At 38.3% G+C, this 18,342-nt stretch overlaps 1 long non-coding RNA gene across 1 annotated transcript in view; it reads left to right on the top strand.

Moving 5' to 3' along the window:
- Nucleotides 1-18,054, top strand: part of LOC117299407 — a 42,949-nt gene extending 24,895 nt beyond the window's left edge. The window contains exon 3 of the long non-coding RNA XR_004520071.1: nucleotides 17,926-18,054. This is a non-coding gene — a long non-coding RNA (uncharacterized LOC117299407). The remainder of the gene's footprint in view (nucleotides 1-17,925) is intronic.
- Nucleotides 18,055-18,342: the final 288 nt, after the last annotated feature.

Here is an 18,342-nt window from a genome sequence, read left to right as displayed (position 1 = left end):
CCACGGCAGTAGAATAAAGCAAGACAGTTCCCTAAGAACAACTCTACCTGGCAAGTAGATACACACATGGTGTTACCGCAAACCAAATATACAAAGACAGTATAGAGACTGATTTGATAAGCTGAGGCTTTTAGTCAGCCAGCGGACAAACAGAGACACAACGAACAAACAAACATAGACAGTTTGCTGGACCCATTTTGTTCCAATGTCTACACTTTGTCTGTACTGCTTTATTATACCCACACACACATACACCCTCAAGGCGCTGAGTATATACAAACTTTCAGAAAGATGGGTTATTGCAGTGATGAATTCTGAAACCAAATTATTTAGCACCTTATAAGGTTTTGTTTACAAGATGCTACGGCGCAATAGCAGCAAAAGCAAGAAACACCGGGGCGAACCTCTTCTCTTTTGACAAGCGCACTGGTTTCTTTTACATGCTTTAGACACCACATGGGATCAACGGCCCTACGTCCCATCCAAAGGACAAAATACAAGACAGGCTATGAACTAAGATATTTCCTTTTTCAGTGTCTCACCTATGCAAGAAATAAACGTAATTCAACCCGTTGAATGAAATGAATCATGCCATTCCCACGCACGAGTACCCCGTCCTGCATTAGAGACTACGATCATTGAACAGGTGAAATAACAGCAGGAAAGGCAACAGATTTGCATCAGAATCCGACTCGAGCTAGAGGCTACGAAAAGTAATACCCTATATGTTTCGTAGAGATGATCTGATATCAGATTAGCGTCTCGTCTTCAAGATAGCATCTTTATTCACAGATCCGTCCCCTTGAGCACTCGCTACTTAATCCCACTTGAGCCCTAAGGAGTGATCCGGATCTATAGATATTGAGTTTTTTTTTTTTTTTTACTGGAAGGAAAATGGAGACGGTCATCTTTAAGCTCTGTGTTGATTTCTTGCACTCCGCCACTTCAATCTAATCGCATTTCGTCAATTTGGTTGCTGCTTTTTTTCTCCTCTCAAGAGCATAATCAAATTAGGAAGTAATGAAATTAGAGGAGGATGGGAGACAAGTCTGCGATTTTTTCAGTTATCGTTTTTTTTGGCAAGGATAACATCTTTGGATCGCGTTGTTTACCTTAGGGGGGGGGGGGTGTTGTTATGTTTGTGTGGTTAGTCTTGAAGTGTTACTGGGGTCTTGTTTATTGATTTTGAAGAAAAGTGTGAGAACAGCAAGACCTGCACTGTATACTTATTCTGGGCCAACTCAATGTAGAGACAGACAACAAAAAGACAAACAGACGAGAAACATAGACAAATAGAGACAGGAAAGACAGCCAAACAAAGACGACAAATAGACAAACAAAGACGAGACAAACAAACAAACAAACTGACAAACAGAAACAAGACAAAAAGACGAACAGAGACGAGACAAATAGACAAATAGACAAACAGAAACGAGACAAACAGACAAACAGAGACGAGACAAACAGACAAACAGACCAACAGAAACAAGACAAATAGACGAGCAGAGATGAGACAAATAGAAACGCAGAAACAAGACAAACAGAGACAAGACAAACATACAAACAGAAACAAGACAAATATATGAACAGAGACGAGACAAACATACGAACAGAGACAAGACAAACATACAAACAGAGACGAGACAAACAGACAAATAGACAAACAGAAACAAGGCAGAAACAAACAGACAGAGACAATACAAACATGCTAACAGAGACAAGACAAATAGACACACATAGTAAAGACAAACAAACAAACAAACAGAGACAATACAAAGGGACAAACAGAAACAAGACAAACAGAAAAACAGAGACAAGAAACAATGACAAACAGAGACAACACAAATAGACAAACAGATACGTGACAAACAGACAATAAGAGATAAGACAAACAGACAAACAGAGACAAGACAAACAGAAAAACAGAGACAACACAAACAGAAAAACAGAGACAACACAAACAGACAAACAGACACAAGATAAAGGGACAGACAGACAGAGACAGGACAACTAGATAAACAGAGACAAGACGAACAAACAAACAAACAGATACAGTTTTTATGAAGGCCGATTTGATAAGTCGAGGTTTGTAGTTATCAGCAGGTAGACTTAAAGGAACACAGAAAAGAAACACAGACAGACAAGTAGAGGCAGGACACACGGACAAGGAGATCCTAGACAAACACAGACAAGACTTTAAGACAAACAAAGACAGTATATAGGCCGATTTGATAAGCCGAGGTTTTGTAGTAATCAGCAAGTACATCTACAGACAGGGACAGATAAACAGACAATTTTAGACAAGACAAACGGACTTACAGACTCAAGATATACGGACCAATTCAATGGCACAAATCAAGAACTCGTGATGAGGTAACTAGATGGCCATATTCTAGCTTTGTGAAATCAGTAATTAGCTTGGTAGGATTCCAACCCATATTCTTGCGGATGCAAATCCCGCAGTGTAAAAGCACTTGACCATGGTATCATTCACACAAGCACACAATACTCACCCGGAGGCAATAATGGTTGTGTTTTTCCAACGTGATTGAAAAATGTATTGAATTTTCTTATCAAAATGGGTAATGTTTTCGTTTCAATTTAACAGGAGGGGTAATGCTTGAAAGTTGACGATCGAATATCAAGTTATACTGAAAGTGCTGAGGTTTTTTGAAAACTGTTCAGTCTCCACTGTCTACCGGCAAGATTAATGTTCAAAGTAGCATAAGTACCGATTAGTCTCAGGTTTCTTTTTTCTCACTTTGATTTATGTGAAGATTAGTTTATCAGAAATTTTAGACTTCAATCTCAACCGGTAAGATTAATGTTCACAGTAATAAAACAAGTTTCATCTCAGTTGTATTTGTTAAATAGATAGTGAGCAGATTATAAGAAAATGAAAATTTGGATTGTAAAAATTTATTTGTAATAATTTGCAACTTAGATGAATCAGTTTTGGGGCTACTTCCGGTCAAATCCAAGAATGTTATTTGTAATGTAATGATATACGGTAAAATTTCTTGCTTAAGGCAGTGAACACTATTAGTAATTGTCAAAGACTAGCCTTCACAGTTCGTAAATCTCAACATAAGCATAAATTAGCAAACCTGTGTACATTTGAGCTCAATCGGTCATCGAACTTGCGAGATAATAATGAAAGAAAAAACACCCTTGTCACATGAAGTTGTGTGCTTTCAGATGCTTGATTTCGAGACCTCAAATTCTAAATATGAGGGATCGAAATCAAATTCCTAGAAAATTTCCCCTTTCTCGAAAACTACGTTACTTCAGAGGGAGCCGTTTCTCTTAGTGTTTTATATTACCAACCTCTCCCCAGAGGTTTCAAGACTTTGCTAATAAATGTTTGAGTAATTACCAACAGTGTCCACTGCCTTTAAAGACAAGTAATCACACTTGGGGTATCCCATCATTATGCTTAAAATAACAAATCTGTGAACATTTTGACTCAATTGGTCATCGAAGTTGCAAGGGAATGTTGAACAAAATCGATGGGTTTCAGTTGCCTACAAAGGCTTCAGGCCTGAAGTCTTTCATTTTTTGAGTGAGAACTTCTTTCCCAAAACCTACGTTACTTCAGAGGGGCCGTTTCTCGCAATTTGTTATACTATCAGCAGGGAGCTCCCATTGCTTGTTACCAGGAAAGTTTCATGGTAACAATTAATTGGAGTGATTACCAATATTGTTCAGGGCCTTTAAGCTGCATATTATGACAACTACCGTATCTCTTGACTGACATCGATCGAGCTTCTATCTCCTTGTTGACTTTTAACACGTCCTTCCGTTTAACCATTTCCAGCCAATGTTTTCATTCGTTTCCCCAAGAAAAACATGAGAGTTTATGAACCTGAACTAAGGTGCAAAAACGAATGGTGTATCATCAGAGAGTCAATTAGACACGCTAGCCTGGATTTCCGACCGCTGATCGTTGTGAAAACATGTTTAAGGATAATAAAAATAATGGCTTCCTATTAAAGCTCGCATAACCGTCACTCAGTGACGTTCAAGGCGAATTTACATACAGTATTTCCTGCAAAGTATGTGGGACCACAGAGGAAGAAAATAGTGCGACTACGCTTGAACTGTTATATTTGCGGAAGTCCTTTGACAAGGTGCTGTGGTCCAATATGCTCTCAAGTGTCAATCAAACCTCATAGAGCTGCTAGGCACAAACAGTTGCTCAGCATGAAATTTCTTCTTTAATAAAAATAGGACTACTCACCAAATGTCCATCTGTTTCATATTGCTTGCAACTGATTTTCAAAATCATGTGGACATTTGGTTGGAAGTCCTGTTTTTATCAAGGGAAAAAATGTCATGCTTAGAAAATTTTGTGTGCTTAGCAGCTGTATGACATTGGGCCTAAGAACACCGGGGCGAACCCCTTTTCGGTAAGTGCAATTTGCATGTATTTTACGTACGTTACACAACACACGGGACCAACGGCTTAACGTCATTTGCGAAGGACGAAGCATCATGGTTAAGTGCTTAAAGACCTTGTGTCTTGAACTCACACTCTTAAATCCGGTGCTCTTAACCGATAGGCCATGAAACGTCACAATTTTTTTTTTCGGATTGGTCTTTGACAAACACCGTAGTTTAAACTCGGTTGAGCAAGATTCATTGTGGAATGGTGGTTCTCAGACACCGTACTTTGAACTCGGCTAATGGAGATTCACTGTAGTTAGGTCTTTCTCAGACACTGTATAGTTTGAACTTAGCTAAAGAAGATTAATTGCAGAATGGTCCTTCTCAGACACCGTATTTAGAACTCGTCTAAAGTGGATTGATCACTCCTGAACGCAGGACATGATAACAAAATAACTGTTGAAGCGTCACTTGCCAATTTATTGAAGAGTAAGAACAACATTAAACTGACGGAGGTTCATCCGCCAGAGAGAAGGGGTTTCCGAGCAAGAGGTGGCAGCTGATGTCTAGATAAATATTCCAGCTCTCTTGGAAGAACTACTTAATCATGGTTCGGTGTATCTCATCAATTTGAGATGAGCCTGTCAAGTCACTTGATGGCTATATCTAGTTTAATACATGAGTACTAGCTGGGGCCGATTCCTTAAAGCTGCTAAGCAGAGAGTAACTTTTTTTACTAAGCAAAACTAAGAAGGACACCAGTTACAGTTTGTTATAGTTCAGTTTTGTCATCAGTTTGAGATGAGCCTATCAAGTCACTTGATGGCTATATCTAGTTTAATACATGAATACTAGCTGGGGCCGATTCCTTAAAGCTGCTAAGCAGAGAGTAACTTTTTTGACTAAGCAAAACTAAGAAGGACACCAGTTACAGTTTGTTATAGTTCAGTTTTCTCATCAGTTTCAGATGAGCCTGTCAAATCATTTGATGGCTAAACCTAGTTTAATACATGAAAAATAGCTGGACCAAAATCCTTAACGTTGCTAAAATAAAACAGCAGAAAGTAACGCTTAACAAATTTCTGCTAAGCTAAACTAAGCAGCACGACAGGTACATTTTGTATCAGTACGAGTTCAATCAATTTGAAAAGAACTTGTCAATGCACTTGATGGTAAAAACTAGTTTAATAAGAGGAGTTTAAGAAGGCCGTACTTCTAAGTTTTGCCCTCTTAAAGCCATTGGACACTTTCGGTAAAACAGTATTGTCCAAAGGCCCACACTTCGTGTATCACAACTTAAATATAAATTAACAAACGGGGAAAACCCACCCTTGTTTCCGCAAGTTTCGCCGTGTTTACTATAAATCCGTAATTCTCGGTGTCGAGAATTGATAACTGTTTTAATGTTTTCTTAAACAGTAAAGCATTGCATGGAATAATATGTGACTCGCTCTGTGTAAATGAGTCAGATGTGGGCAATTTCAGGAATTGAGTTATATGCATGGCTGTAATTTGGTATGTGTCTAAGCTTTGGGGTGTATCGCGTTGCTGAGTTACTCCCGTTTGAAATTAGCCACTACACCGTTTTTTTTGTGAAAAACGAATTACAAGTAAAATGATATTTTAAAATACCATTGTGTGCACAATGATACAAATACGACATAAGTATGAACACACAATTGTTGTATTCATAGCTTTATTGCCTAAAAGTAAGTGTTCTAAAGGTTAACCATGCAACTAAAGATCTTAAAAAGATTTTAGTTTATTTTATTATTATACATTTTCCACATTAAACTGTCCATAACTTAATATTGCATTAGGCGACATGTGGCTCATTTTCACAGAGTGGGTCACATATTTTAAGAGAAGTCTTTTGCAATTACCTTCTGTAAACCCTGTAAGTTATTTGTAAATCTGTGAACTATTATTATTACTTTTTCTGTTCCGAAAGTGTATTATACGTAGTATGCAACGTATTGAATGTATCTGTGCGGAAGTGTGGCTCTTCATAAAACAAAAACCAGAAAAACAAACTGAGTATGGACCATGTCCGGTATTGATTAACAATATTATGTGTTAAAAAAACCAAAATGTGGCCCTGCTTGAACTACGTTTATGAATGAAATAATTACCTTGAACGAACATTACATAATTGGTAACAAACACAAATTGTGAAGATCACAGATTTATATCAAACGTACACGGTCTATTGATGATGATAGTTGAAAACATCCCTTGAAATATTTCTGTCTGAAAGGTCATATTTGATGAGAAATAAATATAATTGCGCGTATTGAGTTAATCGCTCAGTGAGCGTTTTAATAATTTGCATTTGGCATCGATGCAATGCAAAAGTAATCGTTTTCCACTATTCTCTCGTGACCCAGATGGCCGATCGATCTCGAACTTCTACAGATTGTTCAGTTTATTTATATGTTAAATTACATAAAGTACTTACACTGCCAGCAACTTTTTTCCAACAAATTCGGTCATGTTCCCTTAACTTGTTTCCCTGCGATACCTTGTAAGCTTCTACAATGATGGTAATGTGAAATCAGATGCCATTAGTATCGCCGCCATCCGAGACTACGGACTCATTTTTATTTGTATCCATATCAATTACATATGAAACGGAGCCGCAATTTGTCATCAAACTAAATACGAAATGTAGGTTAATCTTAATCTAAACTTCACTCAGCAAAATCGTTTTACTTATTAATGTATGCCATAACAAAATATCGATAACTTCTCAAGTTGAGTTGACGCAGACAACGAGTTTTGACTTTTTCTGACGATACCTACTATTCCGTGCATTTAATGTGGAGTTGGTAATTTTTGTGTGTGTAATCCTAGGTTAAAGGAAGTGCACAGACACTATTGGTATAATTACTCAACATAATGATCAACATTAAAACCTTATTTGGTAACGAGTAATGGGGAGCTGTTGATAGTATAAAACATGGTGAGAAACAGGTCCCTCTTATGTCGAGTTGGTACAGATACGAAACATAATTATAGTTACAAACCATAGTCCAATGTTTTATGTTGGTACATGTACCAATCATTCTTATGTCGAGTTGTTACAGCTACTTAATATTTCTGAAGTCAAATTGCTGCTGATACCAATTATTACAATAAAATAAGTAGCATTTGAAAACTGTGTGTGATTCGACCTAATGTTTAAATAGTTTTACACCACCAGTTCCTTTTAAAAGAGATTTACTCATTTTGTCCTTCCGCAAACCTCCTTAAGTATACTTGTCAATGTAAATGCTCCGTATCGACGTTTCTATAGGTGTCCCCTAAAGGGTCTTCATGTGTGAAGTGTTCTTCAGCATATCACTCTGCGATTACTTTGACACTAATACAGATCAACAGAACGTTCGAGTTCGAATTAGACGCTCGTCGGCTGTGCTTATGTATCGGGTGTCAACTAACACACACTTTGCCCTTTGACCTATATCCATCACTTCTACGTTAGATTCACCCATCTCAGGAGACGTTGTTATATTATTAAAGGTGTTCTTCGGGGCCTAATTTCATAGCGCTGCTTAGCGGCCGAAAAGGCATGCTAACCTTCCGGTGCTTACCGCACGAAAATAAATGACGTCACAATGCAAATCCACGGTAAACATGCAACCTGTGAAATACGCTTAGGCTTAAGCAATATTTTTGCTACACGCAAATTTGCTTACCGTTAAGCAGCGCTATGAAATTGGGCCCAGGTTACTGTGAACACTGTGGGCTACAGATCAAACAGACCGTGATATACATATACAAGAGAGCTAGACTGTACACGCTTGTCAGCTTACTTTCTATACCGGGTTCCAACTAACACACACTTTGCCCTTTGACCTAGCCGTCACTTATACGTTAGTCTCATCCATCTCAAGAGTTCACCCGTTCAGCATCAACCCATCACATCACTCCAACACCTATACCGCTTCATTAGCCCCAGTCAAGAACCAAATTCAATACGAGTGCCTTTAGAAGTGTTTCACACCCTGTATCACTCAAGATCTCACCCAAGCACATCAAAAGTCTGTCACTCTCTCTTTCTCGCCACAACATGCTGGAACGCCCTACCAAGTCATATTCGGAACACCAACACACTCCAGACATTCAAGAGTAAATTAAAAACACATCTATTCTCATAATCGTCTTTTCCGTAGCACTCTTCCAGCGCATTGAATTTTGTAAAATGCGCTTTATAAGTCTCGTTTATTATTATTATTATTATTATTTTTAATATAACATGAAAGATCGGCAGTTCCTTGGCCATCAAAACTAATAATAACCAATCCTTATAAAGCGCATTATTTTCACAATAACCGTATCAATGCGCTTTTAAGTGCCCCTCAGCCAATTTCACAAAACGCTAGGATTAATCCTAATTCAGGTTAGGACGAGTAACCCGTCCTAACTTAGGATGGGTTCAATGCTTCCTACGTTTTTGGATGCGGGACTAAACTCGTCCTAAGTCCTAAGATTAATCCTAAGTTAGGAAGAGTTTGGTGTAATCGACGGCTGGTCATAGGGCCAATAACATCTTTTTTTTTAAATGTTTCTCAGCTTCCTTGGGAGACACTGGGCAACAGTTTATATCGCTCCAAAGGCTTTTTCATTCACAATATCAACCTCTACCCTCGCAGGTACCCATTTATTCCCCTGGGTGAAGAGAAGCAATTATAGTAAAGTATCTTGCTCAAGGACACAAGTGTCATGACCGGGTTTCGAACCCACACTCCGGTGAATTAGCACCAAGCCTTGAATTCGATGCTCTTAACCAATCGGCCATGACACTCTACTAAAGACATTTTGGATTTTGTGGCCGAGCGGATAATGCCGTGTCCGAAACGGCGACTTCGGCTACAGCTACGTCTAGATCAGCGCGTCTACCAGTGTTGAAGAATAGGCAGACGCGCGCGATCTAGCCGTAGCTGTAGCCGAAGTCGCCGTTTCGGACACGGCCTAATAGTACCAAGCTCAAGCTCAGGGCCTAATTTCAAGGAGCTGCTAAGCACACAAATTTGCTTAGCATGACATTTCTTCCTTGATAAAAACAGGATTACCAACCAAGTTTCAAGTTGTTGCATTTTCCATGTTTACTGGTATCCAGCTGTTGTTTGCTTATCCTGCAAATCACGTGGATTTTGGTTGGTAACCCTGTTTTTATCAAGTAAGACATTTCATGCTCAGCAAATTGTTGTGCTTAGCAGCTCTATGAAATTGGGCCGTGGTGTTTCGGTTCAGCAGAGTGTGAATTCAAATCCCAGTCGTTACACTTGTGTCCCTGAGCAAGACACTTAACTATAATTGCTTCTCTCCACCCAGGGGTAAATGGGTACCTGCGAGGGCAGAGATGGTTCTTGTGATTGGTTTAGCCGAGTAGCGCATATTAATGTTGCACAGGCTGCATAGCCTACTCCCCACCAGGGAGCTGAGATGGTTTAAGGAATGAATTAAGGCCCAGTGACCAGTGGTAATAATGTGAAGCACTTTGAGACACCCTGCAGTTGTGAACAGCACTAAAAATGGGTTTTTATTTTTATTGTTATTTTTAGGTGCATAGGCCTACACGGACTTTTTACATCTACGTGCCCCACTCTCTGTTCTGTCTTATCTCTATTCAAAAGTTCATGTACTGTCTGAAATGTCTTATTATTTGATGAGAATCAAATTAAACTAATTTCTCGTTTGGAGTTGATCGCCGAGTAAGCGTTTTTGTCTTTCCTTTTTTTTTTATCTTATCCAGACAGCGTATCGATTTCAAACTTTAACAGATTTGTCGATTCGTGTATATAGGGCATTAGATAAAGTGCGTACGTTGCCAGAAGTGTTTTGCCAGCCCAAACCATGTATTGAGTTACTCTAACAAAAGAAAAAACACATTATTTTACTAGTTTTAAACATTTGTTTTTCTTTCTACTCTTTTCAACACATTGTAAGTCATCTTAAACCAATTAACTACCAACTATCAATCAACCAATCACAGTTTAAGTTCGACCCATAACGACACTTGGATCATTGACAATTTTCACAATTGTGTTTTATTTTAGTTTGAAACAACATTGTGTGTGAAGTACCCCAACAGACACATACGTCAGAAAAAAAAATATTCATGTAAAATAATCGATATGCTTTATCCGGATTTTGTGAAGTAGCAAGCTTTGGAAAAAAACACTTGAGAGTCTGCACCTAAACACTTTTATAGAAATCATTTCAATTGAAAATATTGATTTCGAATCGGATAGTCGTGAGTTTCAAGAAAACAACACCCCGGCTTGTGAACTTTGCTATCATCAGCCGGAATTATCTTCGGGAGTTTTTTTTTCTTTCTTTTTTTCGTTAAGGTGAGACAACAAAAATTATAAAATTTGTCACAACAGCCATTGGTTTCTTTGGTCAACCAAATGCTGTGAAAAAAATCAATTGACGTTATCTGTAGTTGTGCGTTGACAAGTTTTGAAGGTATTTTCAGATGGTAAATGCATTTTTTTCGGTTGACACAAAACAAATGATAAAATTAGTCATCTCTCTGGCATCGGTTTGTTGGATCAGTCAAATGCCGTGAAAAATCAGTTGACGTTATCACAAGAGTTCGTTGGCCCGGCTTAAAGGTGTTTTTTTTTTTTTTTTTTTTTTTAACAGATGGAATAATATGTGTACACAATTTTGTTTTTATGCCGGGTGTGACAAAAAAAACATGTTTAAGTTTGACACCCACTGCCACTGGTTTCTTGGGTCAGTCAAGTACTGAAAAAAAATCAGAAAACGTTGTCTGTAATCTTGTGCACTGACCTGGATTAAAGGCACTGGACACGTTTGGTAATTATCGAAGACAAGTATTCCCACTGTGAACAATAAAACAAATTGGGCTAAACAGTGTAATAAATAACACCTTTGATGCATTGATGTGTTTGCGTTCATCCGTCGATTTCACAAAACTCTTCCTAACTTAAGACTAATCTTAGGACTTAGGACGAGTCCCAACCCTGCACTGTAGCATGCAGACCTTAAGATTAATCCTAAGTTAGGACGAGTAACTCGTCCTAACTCGAGATAGGACGAGTCCTAACTCTTTGTGAAATCTTTTGAATCTTACTCCACAAAAAAACGTATACACATTCAAACAACGTATCAAAACAAGACATTTGATCAAAGTCAACTAATTAAAACCCTTGTAGTGATTTTGTGCACGTTTGTTCAGGCCTACGTGGTTAATTCGACTTCAGCAAAACACACACAAGGAACAAATCGAAGATTGAGAGGTAATTTTGATATGGTCTTTGTCAGGCTTTAGAATGGATTCTGTCTCTGGGGGGTTGTCGTTGTTATGTTATTAAAACAAATACACTTTAATCGTCTATCCGTTTGTTGTTTTTAGACAACCATGAACTGTTTGGATACAAGTATATAAACAATAATATGCAGGAATGAAATCTGATGAATTATAATTTATTTTTAAATAAGGGTATAAAAGGGTACAGACGAGTTATTAAATTGCCGTTTAAAACCGGTAGGATCGTGGCCGTGCAAAGATCTCCGGATTAACGTGCCTTCGCTAGAACCCATTGAGCTATACCTAGCCCTATGTTGGCAGTCTCCCTATTTTGTCAATATCTTTATTTGGGTTCCAATAAGAAGCTCTGCAACCGTGAACTGCCGTGTAGCAATGCCGGGGATACCACCCAAGTTTACGATACAAATTGGGAAGCGGCAGCCAATGGAAATAATGACACGAAACTATACATACGTCAATTGGACTTACGGTTTAACTGTGACGACAGTTTCCCTTCCAATCTCGGAGCCATCTAAATGCAGACTAATCTAGTCAGAAGGTTGATGACCGTTTCGAGTAAGAAGACGTCCGTTTGAAGAACATCCTGAAAACCAGAAACAAACCAAAACCGAGAAATTACGTGCCTGAAGTTGGTTGATATTGACAAAAGATGGTGTAGCCTCAAACCTGACTGTGCACTTACTGTGCACGGTTTCAAATCCTATGCAATTCAATTCACTTCAATGGGAATTTATATGTCATGTCGACAGAACAGTTAAGCATGCAGTTGAAAAGAAAAAGAAGAAACAAAATGTGCAATAATTAAATATGTATGCCAGATCATTTAACAGCAATACAATGTACAGACGTTTCAACGGTAATAATTATAATTATATTAAAGCAGTGGACGCTATTGGTAATTACCCAAAATAATTGTTGCCATAAAACCTTACTTGGTAACGAGTAATGGGGAGAGGTTGATAGTAAAAAAAAAACATTGTGAGAAACGGCTCCCTCTGAGTTCCGACAACCGTTCCGACCTGTAACCCCACCCCGCAAAATTGTGAGGTAGACCAATGCTCTGTTTGGGCTATATTTTGAGTTTTTTTGATAAACAATCATGAAATCGGGAAACAAAACTTTAGTCAAAATACGTCTGAATATGGTTCATATTGACATGCCCTCCATTTCCAAAAGTCATTTTAATATCGGGGAAGGGATATTTTCTTTATGCAAGAAAAACAATAGCATTCTATATTTTTTGTTTTGCCGTCTCTACTGTGAACGTGCCCGCCTCCCTTATGAATTCAAACAAATATCAACGGTGACCCAACCCTGCAGACTAAAAACAGTAGTTCATGATAGACCATGTTAACATAAAGCCAAGTCTCTGTTGTTCTTTGTTATGCCAAAAGGTACCCTTGTTCTTTTATCAAAACATAAACTAAAGCAGCGATACAAATTAAAAGTGATATATGTATTTTATTGAAACGACAGTAACTTTCAGTGTCATTACACCACTATACAGCCACTACATACATATTCTGTAAAATAATTCATTCCTTTTTGTTATTTTCATTGTTCTCTGTATGTAAACCGTGTCTCAAAAAAAACTATACACTTTTGAAATGGCTGCCGACCCAAAAAAATAATGATTCTTGGGGGAAAAGTGGAGATGTTGGCGTAGCTTATGGGTTGAACTTTCATGACACAAAAAAGTCCGAAAAATATTTCATGGTTGGGTGAGCACTGCTCACTGAAGAATAGGTAGCCGACTTCCTGGAGTGAATTGAATTTTGTAAGCTACAACGAACTTATACATCTCAAATAAATGAAGGCCTATAACTTCGAAACCTAATTTTGATACCCTTCACAAAAGTGAGCAATGCTCACCCAATCATAAATCATTTTCCTTTTGACTTATTGGTGTCTTATGAAAGTCGAGTCCATAAAGCCATCCATACATATCAACCATTTCTCCCAGATTCACATCATTTTCATTCGGCAGCCGTTTAAAAAGTGTATAATTTTTTTAATTTTTTTTTCTCGAACTTTGCACTTTAAATCACTGCTGGCTTGTCTCATTACATACAGTCTAGACACTGTTTTTTTTTTTTATATCGTAGACCATCACATTACAAAATCACTAATTATTTATCTCGCGCCTTAATCCGAAATGTTTTCATCGACTCGCTGAATACCTTGACAATAAGATTTGGTAAGGGAACAAAAGAGCGAGACGATGTCTTGAAGAGCAAGCTTTAAGCCTGGCGGGGTTGCGGCCGTGCCGTACGGAAATCGAGCCGAAGGCGATGTCTTTTATCGCACGGCTACGACCAAAATATAATAATAATAATAATAACCGTATTTGTAACGCGCCTTTTGCCAAAGGATACAAAGCGCCAGGTATTATTACTGCAAGGAGTGGGGGCGATTTTTGAGATAATATAAGACCTAATCCTTACGCACAATGTAATGGTTTACAAGGTGCTGTGGCGCAATATGCTGCCAATCCAGCCAGGAACACCTAGGCGAACCCCTTCTCTTTTCGACAAGTGCACTGGGTTCTTTTACATGCGTTTAAACAACACATGGGACCAACGGCTTTACGTCCCATCCGAAGGATGAAGCAAATGTGTCTTGCTTAAGGACACAGGTGTCACGGCTGGGGATTCGAACCCACACTCTGCTGATCAGAAACACCAGAGTTTGAATTCGGTGCTCTTAACCGCTCGGCCACGACACTTCCACTCTGCAAGGTTTAAGAGAGCCTACGTAACTTTTATAGGACAACAAACACAAATGTCCACAGATTCACACTAAACTTACACAGTTTGAAGATAATGATAGTAGAAAGCTTCCCTGAAAATATAACGTGCTGAGGTGCGGTAGTTTTGGGGAAATGAGTAAAACAATGTCATGAAAATAATGTTCGTCTTCTGAGACAAAAATTATTTTAATCATTTACAAACGTATTTTCATGACATTTTTTATACTCATTTCTCAAAAACTACAGCACCTCAGTAAGTGATATTTGAAGGGAAGCTTTCCACTATCATTATCTTCAAACCATGTAAGTTTAATGTAAATATATAGACATTTTGAAAAAGTACCCAAATCCTTTAAAGGCACTGAACATAACTTTGGTAATTTGCACAGACCAGTCTTTTCACTTGGTGTGTCGCAATATTATGCATAAAACAACAAAACTGTGACATTTGAACTCAGTTGATCGTCGAAGTTGCGAGAGAATTATGGAAGAAAATAAACCTTGTCGCACAAAGTCGTGTGCCTTTAGATGTTTGATTTCGAGACCTCAGCTGAGGTATCCAATTCAGTTCAGATATTTGAGTGAGAAATGTACTTCTTCCTCAAAAACTACGTTACTTCAGAGGGAGCCGTTTCTCATAATGTTTTATACTACCACCAGATCTTCATTACTCGTTACTAAGTATGGTCTAATGCGGATAATTGTTTTGAGTAATTACCAATAGTGTCCACTGCCTTTAAACGAAACATTCAAGACTTAGTCACCGCTCTTTGATTCTCGTTCATGAATAACCCACTTTTCACTCAAAAAAGAGTTGTCCGCCATATGGTTCTTTGCAAGGCGGACAAAACGAATGTGTTTTTTTTCTTCACTCTGTTACATTAAAGGCAGTGGACACTGTTGGTAATTACTCAAAATAATTATCAGCATAAAACCTCACTTGGTAACGAGTAATGGGGGTTGATGGTATAGTACAGTGTGAGAAACGGCTCCCTCTGAAGTGACGTAGTTTTCGAGAAAGAAGTAATTTTCCACGAATTTGATTTCGAGACCTCAAGTTTTGAATTTGAAGTCTCGAAATCAAGCATCTGAAAGCACACAACTCAGTGTGACAGGGGTGTTTTTATTTCATAGTTATCTTGCAACTTCGACGACCAATTGAGCTCAAACTTCCACAGGTTTGTTATTTTATGCATGTTGAGATACACCAAGTGAGAAGACTGGTCTTTGGCATTACCAATAGTGTCCACTGTCTTTAAGAGAGTAACCCTTCCCCAGGGTATGAGGTGTGTTTCGTTCTTGGAATAATTTTTAATTTTTTGTTTTGTAATAAGAACAATTATAATATTCAGCGCATTTAAGCGGAGCTGATCTGCAACTGTTTGCGCTCTACACAGTTCCCTTTTTGATTACTTTAATTCAAAAATATTGCAGTATAAAAACAAATGGTTGATTCATAATAATTTTGTTGGCCAAATTGGCAACAATTTTGTTTGTTCCTCCACAAAAAAAAAACAATGTCTTTCTTATGGGACGTGCTTCTTTGTATGCATCTTACTTTTGAAACATGTCTTAATTGCGAACAGGCAAGGTTACATGCCTACGGTTGTTTTTCTTAAAAGCATCTATAAAGACCATGAAATGGCAAAAGGGCGTGCTTTTTAATGACTTTCCAAGAGAAATGAGCAATATTTGATGCATTGGATATCCGTTTAAGATGAGGTACAGTCTGACTATGGAGTGACTTCAGCCATGCCTCAAAGCGTTGCATTAAGACTCTATAGTCACGACCACATTAAAGGCAGTGGACACTATTGGTAATTACTCAAAATAATTATTAGTATAAAACTTTTCTTGGTAACTAGTAATGGGGAGAGGTTGATAGTATAAAACATTGTGAGAAACGGCTCCCTCTGAAGTAATGAAGTTTTCGATAAAGAATCAATTTTCCCCGAATTTGATTTGGAGATCTCAGATTTAGAACTTGTGTGTTTTCAGTTGTTTAATTCGTGATCTCAGAGGTCTCGAATATTCAAACATTTTAGTGAGAAATTACTTCTTTCGCCAACACAACCTTTACCTCAGAGGGAGCCGTTCCTCACAATGCTTTACACTATCAACCCCTCCCCAATGATCGTTAACCAGTAAGTTTTTATGCTAACAATTATTTTCGAGTAATTACCAATAGTCTACAGTGCCTTTAAAACACTCAATCTTTTTTACTTGTCGTCATTTTTTTAAAAGTAGTTACCCTGTCATGGCCGAACGTGTGCAAGCCTTCGTGTAATATCTCTAATCACGCACGTTTGGGGAATTATGACTATTTTATTCCTAACTCTGTCCAAAAATCACGATTGAAGTGGATAATGCTTACAAAGTATGGCATATCACTGTTTAAAAATACAAGCTTATTGAACTTGTAAGTAAACCGATCACTCAATAATGTGATCATTGAATAATACGTCACTAACCATGCTTTATTTGCCATTGTATTTGCCGCTGTGATAATCTATATAGCGAGTCCTATATTTATAATTATTGGATGATTTTGGGATACTTCGCAGCAACGGTTCGCTGCAATGTTTCCAAAATGGTCGTCTCCACGCATATTCAATTGATTGGTGGAAAACACGTCACGTGTCGTGTTTACAGGTTAGATTTCTTGGCTGATTTATTTTCTTTTAAATTAAATACTATTTATCTCATATCCAGTTCACTGTTTAAAAATTCTGAGTATCGGTTTGGATTGATAGGTTCTCTGACCGCGCATCTTCGTTCAGTAATGTCAGTTTTAATAACCAGTGGTACATACACTTAAATAACATCAAGTTAAATTATTTCGCTGATTTTGTTTCTTCAAAATTAACCTTTTTTCCATGTCACTGTTTAGGAATCTGAATAACGGTTGGAATGATACGTTCTCAAACCGCGCTTCTTCGTTCAGTGATGTCAGTTTTAATAACCGGTGGTGCGTATATTGGATGGACGTATAGAGCCCGGGTTACTATCAGTGATTTGAACGAACACTTCATAATAGCAAGTAGACTTGTGGACTAGTCGTTAAGCTGCTGTTGCGGTGATAGCGTTCCGACTCTATTCCGTATCTCCCGCGATTCCCGTGGTATTGTCGCAAGACTGTTGTCACCTCGCGACTACAGGGTGCGTTCGTTTAGCTTCCCTGGGTCGACCCCGGTGTGTGGCGGTTTATACTTCCAGGACGAACGTGGGTAATTATCTGCACACGTTCGTCCTGGAAAAAAAACCGCCACACACCGGGGTCGACCCAGGGAAGCTAAACGAACGCACCCACTGATCTCACGACTACGGTCCCATGAGTAGAAGTCGGCAAACAGGAGTTCGCGCGAGAGCAGTGATCTCGCGAGAGCAGTACACAACACGACTATCTCACCGTGCGGCAGATCATTAACGACTTGTCCAGAAGTCTATCTTATAGTATGTTGATGTATACTCTTTCTCTATCCCACAGTGCGATCAGAGTATACGGACAGAGTCATGGCAGGGGGAGGGCAATATCGGTTGGTCATACATACTGTCATCACCGTGTGGTTTATATTCGGGATGCAGATGGCAAGTTGTGTTTCGAATGGTAAGTGATCGAGACAATTCATTATTTTTTTTATTTATTCATTCATCAAATGTTGCATGTTGTCAAAACAATAATTGTTAGTTTTTAATAATCGTATAATTTTGTCACATTCTGGTAATAACTGTTATTGTTCTTTATAAGGAGTTGGCCAACTAATTAAAGGCAGTGGACACTTTTGGTAATTACTCAAAATGATTGTTGTCATAGTACCTTTCTTTTATTACGAGTAACAGGGAGAGGTTGATAGTATGAAATATTATGAGAAACAGCTCGCTCTGAAGTGACGTTGTTTTCGAG

Source organism: Asterias rubens, chromosome 14 (assembly GCF_902459465.1).
Source record: "Asterias rubens chromosome 14, eAstRub1.3, whole genome shotgun sequence".
Classification (NCBI taxonomy): domain Eukaryota; kingdom Metazoa; phylum Echinodermata; class Asteroidea; order Forcipulatida; family Asteriidae; genus Asterias; species Asterias rubens.
Note: the sequence above shows the minus strand (reverse complement) of the source record. Positions and strands in the feature narration are given on the sequence as shown.